At 49.4% G+C, this 18,367-nt stretch overlaps 1 protein-coding gene across 6 annotated transcripts in view; it reads left to right on the top strand.

Annotated features, from left to right (window-relative positions):
• HPCAL1 (hippocalcin like 1) overlaps positions 1 to 18,367 on the top strand; it is a 121,582-nt gene that overhangs the window by 32,648 nt on the left and 70,567 nt on the right. The window lies entirely within an intron of this gene.

Raw genomic sequence — 18,367 nt, 5'->3', positions numbered from 1 at the left:
ATGGTATTCTCATGCTCAACAGTACTGTTGTTACTAAATTCATCTCCAAGGCAGTTTCACTCCTCTCTGCAAGGGTCAATGAGTTCCTTTTCTTCATACCTCTCCAGCACTTGCGTTGTCAGACTTTACCATCAGAACACTCTAATGGGTGTAAAATATTATCTCGTGATTATTTGAATTTGTACTTCCCTAAATTCTAGTGAGGTTGGACGTATTTTCAGTATATTGTTGTCCTTTCTGCTTTCCTCTGCTGCAAATTAATTGCATGTTCATATCCTCTGCTGTAAGCTAATTGCATGTTCATATCCTTTGTCCAATCTCTTTTTGGGTGGATTATCTTTTTCTTAGTGATTTGTAGTTTTTCTTTTTTTTCACTCTAGAGACTAATCCTTTGTCAGTTAGTGCTATTTTATACTTGGCTTTTTTTCAGCTAGCAGAGTGTTGAGAATGTTCTTCTATGCCGATGTATACTTCATTTTATTGGCATTCCATTGTGGAGATGGGTCATTTATTTATTTAGGTGGACATGTAGGTTGTTTGCACTTTTGCGTTAACGGGAACATGACTGTGTGTCAGTCAGCTGGGCAATGCTCTGATACCAATGACCCTCCAAGTCTTAGTGTTTGAAGAAATGAAGATTTCTTTGTCCCTCAAATGACATGACTGTCACCTGTTGTTGGCTGTGGCTCTGCTCTATGACGTTGTCCCTCAGGAGCCAGGCTTTCAGAGCAGTCCCATCTGAGGCATTGCTGGTCTCATGGCAGAGGGAAAAAAGATGGTGGAGCAACATAATTCTATTATTTTTCTTCTTTAGAGACAGGATATTGCTGTGGCACCCAGGCTTCGGTGCTGTGGTGCTCATAGCTCACTGCAGCCTCGGACTCCTGGGCACAAGTGATCTTCCCGCCTCAGCTTCCCGAGTAGCTGAGACTACAGGTGCGTACCACCACGCCTGGGTGATTTTTACTTTGTATATTTTTGTAGAGATGTAGGTCTTGGTATGTTGCCCAGGCTGTTCTTGAACTCCTGGCCTCAAGTGATCCTCCTACCTCAGCCTCTCAAAGTGCTGGGATTGCAGGTGTGAGCCACTGGACTGGGCAGGAACAATATACTTCTTAAAGCTTCTGCTCAGAAGCGGGAATGGACATGGGCTTCGTGTCAGTTCCCCTCACATTGCATTGCCTGAAGCAAACCCTGTGGCCCAGTTGATGTCAGTGGGGTGGGAAGTATACTCCTCCCATAGGGAGGCCAGGCAGGGAGGATTTTGAGTCAAGACCACCCACCACATGCTGCGATGAGCAGCTGCCCCCACCTCCTTTTCTGTCTTCATGTCTCCACATGGATCCTTACAAGCAGAATTGCTGCGTTAGGAATATGCACATTTGCATTTACTATTTATTGTGCCAGCTAGGTTCTCACTGTCACTACATTTGCTGTGAATTATAGGTAATTATTCCTCCTGATGACCATTTTAAAAAGAAGAACAACATTATTAGGTAGAAATCCTCCTGACCCCCCACCCTGGTTGCCCACCCTCACTGTAACAGCATAGCTCGCTCGATAGTTTTCAGATTACTTCCATGTTTTATTTATTGCTCACAGCCTCCCTGTGGGGTTTGGAGTTACAGATGTTTCTCCACTCCTCCTGACAAGGTGCCTGAGGCTCAGAGAGGCTGAGAAACGTGCTCAGGGCTGCACAGCTGGGGATCAGGCCAGGTCCTGGCCCCTGCTCAGTTCTGGGCTTTCTCCTCCACTCTGGCCTTTGGAGGCTGTGGTTAAGATCTTCCCCCAGCCCCTTCCATCCCAGCCTTCCCTCCCTGCTCTTGTGCCCTGTTTTTCACTGTGCTCAGTGGCTGGTTTCTCAGTTCCCCAGGAGGTGCAGGCTGGTCCTTACGGTCTCTGTCAGTGTTCCCGGCAGGGCCTCCGAGCCTGCCCTCTGAGGATGGGTCGCCCATGGCTGCACCGGCTTAGTCTGTATTTAGGTATCACTGACTATCATTGGACTTGGGGAGGGGATTTACTATTTTTAGAGAAAGGCAGGGGAGCTCCATAAATCCTGTTAGTCAACAGAACTGCAGAGAGGTGGCTGTTTATGAAGGAGGGTGACTTTTTTAGAAGTGGCGCATTTAGAAGACCACATATTGTATCATTCTGTGTACATGAGCTCTGCAGGATAGGCAATTCTAAAGAGACAGAAAATAGATTCGTGATTGCAGGGAGTGGGGAGGAGGGATGGGGAGTGGCTCCTGAGGGGTGCAGGGTTTCTTTTGGGGGTAATGGAAGTATTCTGAGTATTCTGGAATTAGATGGGGGCGTTACAGGGTTTCTTTTGGGGGTGATGGAGGTGTTCTGGAATTAAATAGGGGTGTTATGGGGTTTTTTTGGGGGATGACGGAAATGTTCTGGAATTAGATAGTAGTGGTATGGGGTTTCTTTTGGGGATAATGAAAGTGTTCTGAAATTAGATAGGGGTGTTACAGGGTTTCTTCTGGGGATGATGAAAGTGTTCTGGAATTAGGGGTGTTACGGGGTTTCTTTTGGGGGTGATAGAATTATTCTGGAATTAGATAGTAGTGATGGTTGTAGGACCTGGTGAATAAACTGAAAACCACCCTTGAATTGTAGCCTTAAAAACACACAAAGCAAGCCGGGTGCGGTGGCTGAAGCCTGTAATCCCAGCACTTTGGGAGGCCGAGGCGGGTGGATCACAAGGTCAAGAGATCGAGACCATCCTGGTCAACATGGTGAAACCCCGTCTCTACTAAAGCTACAAAAAATTAGCTGGGCGTGGTGGTGCGTGCCTGTAATCCCAGCTACTCAGGAGGCTGAGGCAGGAGAATTGCCTGAACCCAGGAGGCAGAGGTTGCGGTGAGCCGAGATCGCGCCACTGCACTCCAGCCTGGGTAACAAGAGTGAAACTCCGTCTCAAAAAAAAAACAAAAAAAAAACCACACACACACAAAGCAAACTGACAAATTATTGGGGGGGCAACATAAGAGAATGGGATGTGATCTTTGGATCGGGGAGGGCTGGATATCAGCTGTGTGGTGTTTCAAATAGATTGTGTAACCTCTTCGAGTCTCAGTCTTCCCATCTGTAAAATAGGGTTCATTCTCACTTTGTAGGGTTGGCGTGAGACTCAGTGAGATGAAGTTTGTGGGTCACTTGGCAGGGGCAGGTGTCACGGGGTGGGAGCTGTGGTTGTTCAGCCACTACTCTGTGCCCAGTACTTTGTTGGTGACAAGGTATGTATGAAGTCAGTAAGGCACAGTCCTGAGTTACGAGGCTGACCCCACATGCACCCGGAGTCAGCTTGGCAAGACCCCTTGACACCAGGTGCGTGGAGGGTACCCCCATAGATTCCATAGAGCTTTGAGGCATATCCACAAAGTGTCTAGGAAAGGTGGCATCGTCTCCACTTGATAGAGGGAAGAACAGAGATGGGGGCAGCCAGAAGCATGGTGCAGTGCTGGGGTTTGGTCACTAATTTGATAATCACATAGAATACAAGCTAAGGTTTACTGAGTACCTACTTACTGCATGCCCACTACTGTAACTAAGTGCTTTCATCCTGTTATCTCATTTAATTCTCAAAGCAGCCCTGTGAGACACTGAAGGGGCTGGAGATGGAGGGATGTGTGGCTGCCGCGTGTTTGCCAGGAAGCAGCGGATGGGAGTGAGGGCAGAGACAGACACATGTGCCAGGACTTGGGTACACGAAGCTGAGGAACGGGTGCCCATCATTCATTATACTCGTCTCTCTGTTTTATATATATTTGAAAAATATGCATATATATATTTTTGAGACAGAGTCTCGCTGTGTTGCCAGGCTGGAGTGCAGTGACGTGATCTTGGCTCACTGTAACCTCCACCTCCCAGGTTCAAGCAGTTCTCCTGCCTCAGCCTCCCGAGTAGTCGGGACTACAGGTGCGCCAGCACGCCCAGCAAATTTTTGCATTTTTAGTAGAGACAAGGTTTCACCATGTTGGCCAGGATGGTCTCATTCTCTTTTTTTTAACTGCTCCTTGGGGAGCAGGGCTAAGTCACAGGCCGTGCACCCAGAGTCAGCCTCATCTCAATCTCTTGACCTCGTCTTGGCCTCCCAAAGTACTCGGATTACACGCATGAGTCACCGCACCCGGCCAAAAAGTTTTTGTTTGTTTGTAGGGTTTCGCTGTGCCCAGGCTGAGGGCAGTGGCACAATCTCGGCTCACTGCAACCTCCACCTCCCAGGCTCAAGTGATTCTCCTGCCTCAGCATCTGGAGTAGGTAGGATTACAGGTGTGTACCACCATGCCTGGCTAATTCTTTTGTATTTTTAGTAGAGATAGAGTTTCACTGTGTTGGCCAGGCTGGTCTTGAACTCCTGACCTCAAGTGATCTGCCTGCCTCGGCCTCCCAAAGTGCTGGGATTACAGGCATGAGCCTCTGCGCCCAGTCATATTTGAACTGTTTTACAGTAAAAAGTTTAAATACCAACAATCCTATGAGTTATGTCCTCTTATTTGTGCTTTACAGATGGGGAAACTGAGGCACAGAGCGTGCGAGGTTACACAGCAAGATTTGGAGCTAGCTCACTATGCTCATACCCAGCAGGATGTAGCAACGGGGCTGGCAAAACAGAGGCCCTGGGCTCGTGGGCCTCCTGTGGTTCCTGCGCATTGAGCCTGAGCCCCTGCACACGCCCAGCAGAGCCAGCGCTGTCCTCCTTGCCCTAGTGAGCATCACAGGTGTGGTGTGAGGGGTTTGGAGGTTGGAGATGGAAGACATTTTCCTCTGTCTCCAGATTCAGGGGATCCTTGGTTAGTCTGGGCTTCATGACACCGGGCTGGAGTTCTTTCACTTGGCTTGTTAATCTGGTAAAACCTGTGGCCCTGTGATGTCACCTTGCTTCTCATAGTTTGAGACTTCAAAACTTAGACTCAGTGGTGGGATGTGTCTGCACTGCTTCCCCCACCCCCTGCCAGCTTCAGCTCCTCCTCCCAACAAAGCAGAAGGAAGACAGACCTCAGGGTGCACTTCAGCCCCTCAACCAGCTGTGCCTTTTTGAGAAGCAGCTTAACCTCTCTGAGCCCAGTTTCCTTTCTTGAACAGGAAAAATATTAATGCTTCCTTCATTGGTTACTGGAGTGTCCTGGTGTGCAGGGTCTGGGCTGCTCTGTAACAGTGTAAGGCACAGCCTCAGTATTTTAGGGCCTGTTGCTAAGAACTGCGCCACTATCATGATAAACATGTTTTCCAGGGACTAGTGGAGGAATGTTCTAGTTATTAATGTGCCTTTAAGGTTGGATGACTCAGAATGTCCCTCAGATAGTAGAAGACGCAGCTTTGAGAGGTCCTGTGTAGCAGGGCGCAGGAACATCCCCTGAGGGGTGTCATACCTGTTGGCACTGTGACGCAGGCTCACAGGGGACTGAACTTCCCAGGGCCACGCGGTCCGTAAGCGGCAGAGCTGGGACACAACCCCAAGCTTGCTGCTCTCAAAGCTTTGCTTTTAAACTCTTTCAGATGCCAGAGCTTCCTTTCAGATTTAGTCTTTTTTTTTTTTGAGACAGAGTTTTACTCTGTCGCCCAGCCTGGAATGCAATGGTGCAATCTCAGCTCACTGCAACCTTCGCCTCCCGGGTTCAAGTGATTCTCCTGCCACAGCCTCCTGAGTAGCTGGGATTACAGGCACATGCCACCACGCCTGGCTAATTTTTTTTTTGTATTTTTAGTAGAGACAGGGTTTCACCATGTTGGCAAGGCTGGTCTTGAACTCCTGACCTCAGGTGATCCGCCTGCCTCGGCCTCCCAAAGTGCTAGGATTATAGGCATGAGCCACTGTGCTGGGCCAATAACACTCAATAACTCTTGTTTTTTTGTTTTTTTTGAGATGGAGTCTCACTCTGTCGCCCAGGCTGGGGTGCAGTGGCACAAACTTGGCTCACTGCAACCTCCGCCTTCCATGGTCAAGCAATTCTCTTGCCTCAGCCTCCAGAGTAGCTGTGATTACAGGCACCTGCCACCATGTCCTGCTAATTTTTGTGTTTTAGTAGAGACGGAGTTTCACCATGTTGGCCAGGCTGGTCTCAAACTCCTGACCTAAACTGATCTGCCCACCTCGGCCTCCCAAAGTGCTGGGATTACAGGCGTGAGCCACCACACTTGGCCCAGATTTCTTCTTCTCTCTAAGCGCTGTTGGAGAAGAAGTCTCCAGGCTGCAGAGCCCTGAAGTTCCCCCATATCCCTGCCCTTCCCCGCAGCCCACCCTGGGGCCTGTCCTCCTCTGTTCCTGAGTCCCTGTCCTATTCCTGCCCTCCAGGTAAGACACCACTTATAATCATGCCTCATGCCCAGTTCATGAAGTTAACCCTCAGACTCTTCTTCTCTGGGTTAAATCATTTCACTTTTTTCCCGTCCTCATAAAACATCGGTTATACATTCTAGATACTATATTGGATGTGTAATAAATTCAGAATAAATGACACGTGATGGCCACTGAACTAACCTCCCTCCACGCGTCTGGAGGCAGGTTCTCAGTGGAATTATGCTTTAAGTTGGCTCTCCTGCGAAGTTTTTCTTAAAGCCTAGGCTGACCATTCTACCGTCTGGATTTATAATAGAAACTGTGGCTGGTCGCGGTGGCTCACACCTGTCATCCTAGCACCTTGGGAGGCTGAGGTGGGCGGAACACTTGAGTCTAGGAGTACGAGACCAGTTTGGGCAACAGGGTGAAACCCCACCTCTAAAAAAAAGACAAAGATCAGCCAAGCATGGTAGTGCATGCTGTACACGGGAGGCTGAAGCAGGAGGATCACCTGAACCCAGGAGGTTGAGGCTGCAGTGAGTCATGATCGCGCCACTGCACTCCAGCCTGGGCAACAGAGCAAGGCCTTCTCTTAAAAGCAACAACAACAACAACAACAAATTGTGGCACAAATGTATACACAGAAGTACGGAGAGCCTTCTCTGAAGCTAAACTCAGGAGTGACCAACGGGTGGGGCTTTGGGGGAAGAGACTGGGGTCTTTAAGCAGAAACTCTCCCCTCAACACAGGCAAGCTGCTGAAGGACGTCAGAAACCTGAATGTAAGGCGTTGGCTTTTCTAAAGTGGGGAGGGGAATCCCCCCTGCCTGGTTATGCTGCAAGACTGCCCGAGAGCGGGCGGGAGAAGGCAGGAGAGCAGGCGTTGGCTGTGTCCCGCGCTTCCCAAGAGATGGGACTGTCTGAAAAGCAATACCTTCCTGATTACCATGGGAGAAATTCAGATGTTTTGAAAAGATCTACCACAAGTTTGAAGGTGAAGAGGTCCTTTATTTCAAAGTTTCTCTGGGCTGGGCGTGCTGGCTCGCACTTGTAATCCCGGCACTTTAGGAGGCTAAAGTGAGAAGATCGCTTGAGTATTGCTTCGAGGCCAGCCTGGGCAACAGAGTGAGACGCTGTCCCTAGAAAAAGTCTAAAAAAATTAGCCAGATGTGGTGGTGTGCTCCTGTAGTCCCAGTTACTTGGGAGGCTAAGTTGGGAGGATCACTTGAGCCCAGGAGACCGAGGCTGCAGTGAACTCTGATTGTGCCATTGCAATCAGCCTCAGTGACAGTGTGAGACCCTGTCTCTAAAATAAAAATAAAAATAAAAAAATTAAGTTTTGCTCCCTGTTTCATTTAGATGGAGACTTTGTGGGATTTGGGACAGAATTTTCCTTGCTGGGTGGTTATCATTAACCTGTTGAATGAGCAACAGGCCAGGGCAGGGACCCAGCCTTGCACGTCTCAGGGGCATACCCATTCTTTGTGGAAGTGTCCACTGGAATGCCACAGCCCTGCCTTCTGTCTGGGTCCTGGGATATAGCCACATGTGCCGTCCCCGGCCGCCAGCGCACAGCCCGACGGGGAGGAATGCAGAAACAACGCAGCTTCAAGGAGGACTGACCAGCCCAGCCTGGGGGAGGGTGGCAGGGGCCTCCCAGGGGGCGGGGCTCGTGCTGGGCTGTGCTGGGCTTTGCAGGATGCCGGACTTTTGGCAGGGGAGGAAATAGGGGTGAGAGCATTCCAAATGCAGGGAACAGTATGTGCAGAGGTGCCCGGCTGGAGGAGCCCCATGGGTTTGCACTGTGCGCTGGGCTCCCTCTCATTTTTTCTTGTTGAGTTTTGTTTTGTCACCCAGCGGGTCTTGTGGGCAAAGAGAGGCACAATCTGTTCCCGGCTGGGCTGGCCACCCTTCAGTAGCTACGCAAGACGTTCTGGCTGGCCTCTGAGGAGTCTCTTCGTCTGTCCATCTCATGGCTGGAGTCCATGGCCTGTGGTGGGTGGCAGTTGGCATCTCTCCCCGCTGCATCCCCAGGCCCCTTTTTGGACAGGATGGCACTCCCCGGGGCCTGGCACTGGGGATGGCCAGCTCTGGGTTTGAAGCTTCTGTCTCCCATGTGGGATATCAGTGCCCCCAGCGGCTGTTGCATGTTTTAAACTAGATGTACCTGTGGATGTGTGTGTAGAGTTGGGGTCCCGCCCGAGCTCCGGCACCCTGTGTCATTCTGTCTGATCTACGGCAGAGCTCTGGGACAGTCCTGACTACGTTCCAGCGTGGGCCTGCAGCTCTGATGTACAGTGGGTGTGCACTGGCAAGGAGTGTGCTGTCACAATATTAAAATAACTTCCATGCTGGTAAACAGCCCCATTCCACCTCTCCTAGGACCCTAGACCTCTAGCATACCATGGAGGCCTGCCCCATCACCATAAAACACACCATGTTCAAATTACTTATCTCTTCTTCCCCTGCCACTCTGCTGAGAAGGCTGATCCTTATCCTCGGAGTAGTGACTGTCTTCTAGGAGTAAGATGATGCTAATTCTCACTAGCATGTGAAGGACTTTTAGCACCATATCTCCCTCCAGGACTCCTGGGTGGGAGGTGGGTGTTTGCACAATGGTCCACTCAGCAGGCAGGTGAGCCAGCCTGGTTTCCACAGACTTCCATGCAAGTGATTCCTGATGTTCCCAGGGTCTTCCTTTCTTTCGCTTCTGAACCTGGAGGTTTCTTGAAGTCTGGAGGATTTTCAGGGTGTGGATGGCTTCAGGTGGGACCTCTGCTGTATGGGTTTGCAAGCTGCCGCTGCTTTGGCTGCAGATGCTGGATTGAGTGTGGCCAATGCCAAGTCCAAGAGATCAGGCTGGAACCAGGCTAAATGTTAAGGCCAGAAACAAAACCCACCCTTGTGAAGGAACTTTTAGAGCAGTGGCAGACGGCATAGAAAGTCTTCCTGCTGTTCTCTTGTGCTGGGTGTGGCTCAGGGCTGAGGGGAGACAGGAGAGATGAGGGCAGAAAGAGAAAAGGGTCAGGCTGCAGGGCTGAACACATGGCCCATGGCTGTGTTCTTCCTAAGCAAACAGTTCTGGAGTGAGGCTCGGGCCTCCATGCCTCCTGGGAGGCTGCATCTCTTGGGGGATGGAGAACGTTGGCTTCAGACCCAGCAGGAGCACCAGCGGCTGTGTGTCGTGTCCTGCCCAGAGCTGTTGCATTCTAACTGGGTTATTGAGCTGTCGAAGGAGCAGGGATGAAGACTCTCTTATTAAAAACTAAACAAAACACAAAAAGGCAGAACCAGCCAGCAGACAGTTGAGAGCTGCAGTGAACTCATTAACCCTGCAGCTTTGATCTCGAAGGCTCGGCGGCTCCCAGCTCAGAGGACCCTGGGGACGTGGACTTTGATGCTTGCTCTCCCCACAAGCATCACCTCCATCAGTGTCTGTGCCCAGTGTGCAGTCGCCCTGAGCCAAGGATTAATTATGTAACAAGCCCAGATCCCAGCCCTGCCTGAGCAGGCCATGTGCCAGCAAGGGGGGCCCCCGAAGTGCCGCTAGGTGCCTCGGGATTAGCATAAGGCCCGTTGATCCAGGAAGCCAGAACCAGTGCACATCTGTTAAGCGCATGCACCAAGCGGTGATTCTGCAGTTGTATAGTGATTGTCTTTATGGAACTCCAGAATAGCTTCTTGGATATCACTCTTCAGGCCCTGAAATGGAGCCCTGTGCAAAGAAATGAAGAAAAGCTATCGGGGCATCTGCAGCCGCTATTAAACCATCTGGCAGCTCAGAAATATTTTATAATCAAATGAGTAAGATGGGCTTCCCGTACCCCACAGCACGTGCTCCCCCTTCCCTGCCTCCCAGGACGCGCTCTGTCTCTGTCTCTTTCTCTGTCTATGTGTCTGTCCCTCTCTCTTTCTGTGTGTGTCTCTCTGCCTGTTTGTTTCTGTCTCTATGTGTGTCTGTCTCTGTTTCTGTCTGTCTTGCTCTCTGTTTCTATCTCTTTATCTCTGTTCCTGCCTGTCTCTTTCTCTCTGTCTCTCTGTGTGTGTTTCTCTCTCTTTTTTTTGGGACACACTAGAGAAACCTTTTTCCCAGGAGCGAAGATACTGTTTCTTCATTTGTAACGTGGAAGGACTACTTCACAGTGCTATTGTGTGGATCAGGATGAGATGAATATGTCCTACTGTGGTACTGTTTATTATTTGTCTTAGAAAAACTTTTTTTTTTTTTTTTTTTTTTTTGAGACAGGGTCTTGCTGTCACCCAGGCTGGAGTGGTGGCATGATCTTGGCTCACTGCAACCTCGACCTCCCAGCCTCAAGTGATCCTCTCACCTCAGCCTCCCAAGAAGCTGGGACTACAGGTGCGAGCTACCACACGCAGCTAATTTTTGTAGAGACAGGGTCTTGCTATGCTGCCTGGGCTGGTCTTGAACTGTTGGGCTTAAGCACTCTTCCCACTTCAGCCTCCCAGAGTGCTGGCATTATAGGCGTGAGCCACCACGCCCATCCAGAAAGACTTAAAAACTTTTGTGTTTTAGCTTTTTCTGATTGTAAATGTGATACATGCATGTTCACTGTAGTATAGAAAATACAAAGAAAGTAGAAAACAATGACCATTTATGGCACCCCTCCTCCACCACAAAGGGCAAGGACTTCGAGCATTTTGCCGTATTTTGGAAGATTTCCCAAGTCACACAAGCACACAGATGGTCTGTTGATCCAAACTGGGCGGAATAATTGTGGGAATAAATGGAAATGTGAGTGTGTGGGTGTGTCTGTGTGCCCCGGAGGGGTGGGTGTCTGTGTATGTGTGAGAGAGAGCCAGGCTCTGTGTGTGTGTGTAATGCCTTGGGGTCCTCAGGTCTCCCTTGGTCCATCAGGGGCTGGTGGCCTCCCATCAGGACACTAGCCCAGCTGTACTTGTGTCATTCTTTGAGAGGGGGTGAGGGGAAAAAGATGGGGAGCAGTGAGTGCTGATGTGGGGGTTGTGGGAGCCATGGGGAGCCTCCTGGTATTTTGTCTCAAGAGGCTCTGGGGATGTGGTGGGAGAAGCTGTCATGCCAGAACTGGCGGGGATGGAATGGGACTGAACTGTGGGGGATGGGATGGGACTGAACTGTGGGGGATGGGATGGGACTGAACTGGGGGGGATGGAATGGGACCGAACTGGGGGGGATGGAATGGGACTGAACTGGGGAGAATGAATGGGACTGAACTGGGAGATGGAATGGAACTGAACTGGAGGGATGGAATGGAACTGAACTGGGTGGCGGTAAATGGAATGGGCCTGAACTGGGCGGGGGATGGAATGGGGCTGAACTCATGGGGAAATGGAATGGGACTGACCCCATCACAGCCCAAGTGCCGTATTCAGGGCTTTGCCATCGAATCTCCAGGGAGGCCTTCCCTTATCCTCAAATGTTAGCTTTGTCTGCCGGCCCCAGTCCCCTTGTGCCTTTCTTCCTCTTTGAATCGGGGGCGGTTCTAACTTGTGGCGATGTGTAACCCTCTAGGGCTCCTCGCTGGCGTTTGTGTCCTCAGCCAGTGAGTGCATAAATGGTCCCTGAAGAGCTCTGTCCAGCTGGGATAACTGGTCAACCAGGCTGAGCCCCACAGGCCCGGGACTGGCATTTATTTGTGGGTGTGAGGTACAGGGAGTATTTCCATCACCAAGCAGAACGAAGTGTACCATGTCCTCACCATGATAGTATGAAAATGAGACCGCCAGAGCGCCACTTCTCTCCCTTCCTCCCCTTCCTTCTCCCAGCCTTTGTGCTCCTCCACCGCCCCCTCCCTCCCCTTCCTCCTCTCTCTCCCTCTAATTGGGGTCAGGACCCCTCTTGAGGATGTTAGGGTTTAAACATTTGTTCCTCCCGTCACCGCCACTACGCGCCCACCAGATTAGCGTCTAAGGGATTTATATTTGCTTGCAGCGTAGGGCAGACTGTTTTCATCCTCAGAGGAGCCCAGTGCTCACAGATGAGCTGAGTTTGACTGGGATCCACTTTCAGAAGTCTCTAGAACGCCTGCGCCGCCCCCGCAGGTGCTGGAGTTGAGCCCGACACAGGCCAGCCTCCGTGAGAGGGAGTGACCGCCTCCCTGGGATCCGTGACCCTTCGGTGGGCGCCTGTTCTTAACTGAAATTTCTCTTCACCTTGTACACTTGACAGCTGAAAAAAACCATAATATGGGAGTAATAATGGGTCAAAATTTACAAAATAAAGTACTGTTTTGTTGTGGGAGTTGTCATGAGGCTGTGTTGAAGTGACTTACCTATGTGGGATATTGAGTATCCATTGAAACGGATTTGTTCAGCCATTTACATTAATGAGCATTTAAATGCAACAGATATCATTTCAGGTGACTTAACATGAATGAATAAAAGTCAATGCTATTAAAAAAAAAAAAAAAAAAGAACAACTTGCTCCTTCAATCGCTGGCTGGGTCACCCAGCCCCAGGCCCACCCTTTTCAGAGCTCGTCCTCCACACCGGACAGAGCCGTCTCAGAGTTACGCAGGGAGCGGGGCCTTCAGGGAACGTGTCCTCGAGCTGGGGGCTGACTTGGACCACAATGATTTCATGATGGCATAAAACGTGCCTCCCAACCTCCCGATAATGGTCGTTACCCCCAAGCTCCAGCCCCAGGTGTGGACCAAGGGCGGGTGATGGTGGTGCGGGGAGAGGAGGAAAGAGGTTGAAATGTCCACACCCACTGCTTCCCTTGGGAAGTGCCTCCTGCCACCCTGGGGTCCCAGGAGCCGATGTGTGGGTGTCTGTCCCAAGCACCCACCCCGCTCTTCCTTCAGGCCCAGCTTGAGCTATCTGGGCCTTTCTGGCACGGTTCACCTTGGGTTAAACGCCTCCCACAGCAGACCTCCCCATGGCATTGTGTCTGGGGGTCGGGGCCAGGCATTTTCTGAGGCCTCCTGTGTTTCACTGGGATCCAGTAGGAAGCCTGGCACAGAGCGTGGGCCAAAGCGGTTTAATGTTTACCTCCCCAAGCCCTTCATTTCCGTGTCCTCATTAATTCAGACAGGGTTGGGTTCAGCAAATGGTGTCTCCAACATAGGAAAACGCAGCGTGGGAATGGGGGCGGGGAGGTGTGCTGCAGAAGGGCCATTTCAGAAGCCCTGGTTTACAGGACAAAGTTGGTATCTTGATAAGCCACTCTGAAGCTTGCATTTGTTCATGCTTTAACGCAGTTATTAGATACCTACTGTAAGCCTAGCATGGTGCTGGGGATATAAAAGCAAGATCAAGTTCAACGGGGCAGGATTTAGGGGCAGTGAGACAGACCTCTGAATCACTCATTTTGTACACAGCAGAGCAGCAACATTGTGTTTTTTAAAAAATACTCAGGGCCAGGCCGGGTGTGATGGCTCACGCTTGTAATACCAGCACTTCGGGAGGCCGAGGCGGGTGGATTGCCTGAGGTCAGGAGATCGAGACCAGCGTGGCCATATGATGAAATCCCTTCTCTACTGAAACTACAAAAATTAGCCAGGTATGGTGGCACGTGCCTGTTATCCTAGCCAGTTGGAAGGCCGAGGCAGGAGAATTGATTGAACCCAAGAGGCGGAGGTTGCAGTTTGCAGTGAGCTGAGATTGCCCCACTACACTCCAGCCTGGGTGACAGAGTGAGATTCTATCTCAAAAAAAAAAAAAAAATACCTCTGGGCCAGCTGTGGTGGCTCACACCTGTAATCTCATCACTTTGGGAAACCAAGGTGGGAGGATCGCTTGAGCCCAGGAGTGTTTGCCCAGCCTGGGCAGCATAGCAAGATCCTGTCTCTAAAATATATATATATACATATATACATATATATATATAGAGAGAGAGATGGAGAGAGAGAGAGAGAGTGTGTGTGTGTGTGTGTGTGTGTGTGTGTGTGTGTGTATTAAATTAGCCAGGCAGGGTGGTGTGCATGTGCATCTACAGTCTTAGCTACTTGGGAGGCTGAGGTGGGAGGATCACTTGAGCCCAGGAGTCGAAGGCTGCAGTGACCTCTGATCCTGCCACTGCACTGCAGCCTGAGGGACAGAGTGAGACTCTGTCTTAAGAAACAAAAAAACCCTCTGGGTTCTGGCCTTCTCCTGGGAAATCCAGATTTGTCTGGTATGTTCCTTGAACCCATTTAGACCATCAGTCTGGCTTTCCAAAAGCATGTCTGTCTCATGGTGCCCGGTAGCTTTAACCAAAGAGCTCGGCAAAGGGGCCTGTCTGAGTTTCAGTCAAATTCAGCAATCTGTTTCAACGTTTGATTAGCTTTCGGTTAAAGTCGCCACACGTAGAGCCTGATGGTCTCATTGTTTTATGTTGTTCCTTGTGCACGTTTCCTGTGTGTTTATCCTGGTGGCACCGAGGCATTTTCTTGGCTGCAGTAGCAATGCTGGCCACAGCAGAGCAGCCTTTCTGAATTTCTTCCCTTTATTACCTGGTAGTAATGGAATCTGAATCTTCAAAAAGAAATTTTACATACTTTTTCCCTACCACAAGTCACCCATACTTATTAGAACATCATGAACATGCTAAATGGTAAGAAAAGAACAAAAAATAATATTTTGTCTCCCCTGCCGAGGTACCCACTCTCCTATTTGAGTGCTTGTAAGAAGCCTGCTTTTCCAGTATTATCTGACCTGGCAGGGTGCTCAGCAATTGACAAAGATTATTAAAGAGGGGATCATAAATATGATATAGACGTATTGAACATTTTGTTATGACATAAAACATTTCTAGCCAGGCGTGGTGGCGCATGCATGTGATCCCAGCTACTCGGGAGGCTGAGGCAGAAGAATCGCTTGAACCTGGGAGGCGGAGGTTGCGGTGAGCCGAGATCGTGCCATTGCACTCCAGCCTGGGCAACAAGAGCGAAACTCCGTCTCAAAAAAAAAAAAAAAAAAAAAAAAAGTCGACATAAAACATTTCATTTTCATATTAAACATGCATTTATTCCTCCATCTCTTGATATAGGGCTAAGATCTCTCTTGGATTATGGGTCCGCTGGCTTCTGCCCTGATTTATCTTTCTTGGGTTATCCACACCGTTATGTATTTTCTGAGATTCTCTGTTTCTGCATCTGTCAAGTGAAGTAGGAACTAGTACCAAATACTTGCTGATTTTTATATACCTCTGATATTATACAGTTATTTCGTTCATGACTAATTGAACAGCCATCTTCTTCAAACATTCAACTTTGTTTCACAAAACCAACTCCTTTTAATCCTGTTCCAAGGGTTTACATAAAATTTAATTAACATAGATAATTACGTAAGTACTGCTGGGATAAGCAGGTTTGGAAACAAATGTAACTGAGTCTTGGTGGGTTCAGAGTGTACCTGCCCAAAGGGTCCCACATGCTCTGTGCACCCAGAAGGGGACAGAGCACACCCCATAGTCCAGGGGCAATTAGGGGAAGCGGCTAATGAAGTCTGCTTTCTTCTGGCCTTTAAAAAAACCTGTGTTTTTTTTGTTGTTGTTGTTTGTTTGTTTGTTTTTTGAGGCAGGGTCTTGCTCTGTTGCCCAGGTTGGAGTACAGTGGCGTGATCATGGCTCACTGCTTCCTGGGCTCAAGCGATCCTCCCACCTTGGCTTCCTCAGTAGCTGGGACAGTAGGTGCATGCCGCTACGCCTGGCTAATTTTTGCGTTTTTTGTAGAGACAGGGTCTTGCCATATTGCCCTGGCTGGTCTTGAACTCCTGGGCTCAATCGATCCATCTGCCTTGGCCTCCCAAGTGCTGGTGAGCCACCACACCTGGCCAAAATTTAAAACGTTTGTGCCTCAAAGAATACTATCAAGAAAGTAAAAAGACAGCTCACAGATTAGGAGAAAATGTTTGCAAATCATATAGATTCTAGGCTTGCATCTAAGATATATAAAGAACTCTTACAACTCAATAATAGAAGACAACTCAATTAAAAAATAGGCAAAAGACTTGAATAGACATTTCTCCAAAGATACACAAGTGGCCAAGAAGCACATGACAAGATGCTCAGCATCATTAGGCATTAGGGAAGTGCACATGAAAACCACAGCAAGATACCCATAAGACTGCTAGAATCCACAAGTCCTGTAAGCACAAGTGTAGACGAGGAAGTGGAGAAGTTGGAACCCTCATATACTGTTGGTAGGACCAAAATGGTGCAGCCTCCTCAGAAAACAGCCTGGAAGTTCCTCAAAAGCTTAAATATAGAGTTACCATATAACCTAGTAATTGCACTCCTAGGCGTATAAAAACGAAAGAGAAATGAAAACCTACACAAAAGTGTTTTTGAATATTGGCAGCAATATTCATAGTAGCTAGAAAGTGAAAATGACCAAAATGTCCATCAACTGATGAATGTTTAAACAAAATGTAGTCTGTCCATACAATGGAATATCACTGAGCAGTAAGAGGAAGGAAGTATAAATTCATGCCACAACATGGACCAACCTTGAAAAGATATGCTAAGTGAATGAAGCCAGTCACAAAAGACTGCATATTGTGCCTCAGCTTCCCAAAGTGCTGGAATTACAGGCACGAGCCACTGCGCCCAGCCAACCATTGAATTTAAACATGTGAATTGTATGGTATGTGAACCACGAGTGTTGCTGCCTATCCTTATACCTCCCACCCACTTTCCCTCTCCCTGTCTCACTGTTCTGGTCAGGGAGGCTCTTTCTATATTGCCTTCCTTTCAACCTGTTTGGGACCTGCCTTCCTTTTTCCCTTCCCCATCCCTTGTAGCCACCTCTCAGGAGAGAGAAGACATCTTGATTGCCATCCACACTTTGCTAAAACTTTTCCATTCTAGTCTTAAATCTCTCTCTCTCTTTCTTAAGAGCTGATTTCCCAGTAGGGTTTGTGTTTGGATCTAAATTAATCCTCCTGGAAGCAGTTGACTTCATCCTCCAGCAGCTGTGACATCAGCAGAGGCCGTGCATGCCAGGGCAGGATCCAGGCCTCTCCCTTCCTCTGCAGTCCCCCAGGGACGTCGAGATCCGCTTCCTTGGTTGGGCCACACTCAGCTCCCCTCCTCGTGGGTGTCTCAATGCCAGGGTGCCAGGAGAGCCGCAGTAGCCAGCTCAGGCCCTCCCAGAGAGAGCTGGGGAGGGAGCTGAGGGCCTGGTGCCACCCAGCAGGTGGGAGCTTTGGAATCTTTCTCAGCTCTGCCCAGGACTTCTGAGCACACAGAGACCACTCCAGCCCTCTGCCCTGTCTGTAGCAGAATGAAAAGAATCTTCAAGTCTTTCTAGAAGCTCTAGTCAACTAGTAAGCTCTTTAAAGGTGGGTGTCATTCCTGACATTAGAAAAACTTCAGAACCGTTTGGATACTGAATGCTTTTTGACGTGCACTGGTCACTGAAAGAGAAGACTCTTCATGAAAATGATGCTTTGTCAGCTCTATGGAGAAAGATGGGTGGAATTTTGGCTGGCCAGGTTAGGGTAAGGGAAGAACGAGACCCCAGCGCCCCAAGCTAGCAGGCAGTCGTGCCGATGCAGTTCTCATCTCTGCTGTTGATTTGCCAGGAGACTCAGAAAAAGGCCACTATGCCTTTCTGCACCTCAGTTTCCTCATCTGTCAAATGTGCAGTGTTTTTGGCCTGCTGGGCACAGGTTTGTCTGAGAACCAGCAGAGGCCTGTGTAAGTGTGGGGACCTACTATTGTTCTTTCTGATATTAATACCAAGGACATGTAACACCAGCAACAACAAGAACAAGCACAGTCTCAGAAGGAAAGCCCGCGCTCTAGATGAGTGCCTGTAGTGCAGAGAAGCCCCCAGCACCGTCCTTCTCTTTCTGCCGAGCTCCTGTGCCAGTGCTGTGGTGGGGGGCAATGTCTGTGGGTGTGGGGATACTGGTTGAGGGCCAGTGGCCCCTGGCAACTGGTTTGTCATTTAGAGAAGTCAGGACTAAAATGATCAGCTTTCCATGTAGAGCCAGACTTTGCATGGGTTTCTTTTTTACATTTTTTTTATCTTTTTGAAACAGGATCTTGCTGTCTCACCTGGGCTGGAGTGCAGTGACGTGATCAGGGCTCACTGCAGCCTCGACTTCCCAGGCTCAAGCAATCCTCCTGCCTCAGCCTCCCCAGGTAGCT

This window comes from Sapajus apella, unplaced genomic scaffold, assembly GCF_009761245.1.
Source record: "Sapajus apella isolate SASKATOON/1434 unplaced genomic scaffold, GSC_monkey_1.0 scaffold31, whole genome shotgun sequence".
Classification (NCBI taxonomy): domain Eukaryota; kingdom Metazoa; phylum Chordata; class Mammalia; order Primates; family Cebidae; genus Sapajus; species Sapajus apella.
The sequence above is the reverse complement of the archived record's forward strand: the minus strand, read 5'-3'. Positions and strand labels throughout refer to the sequence as shown.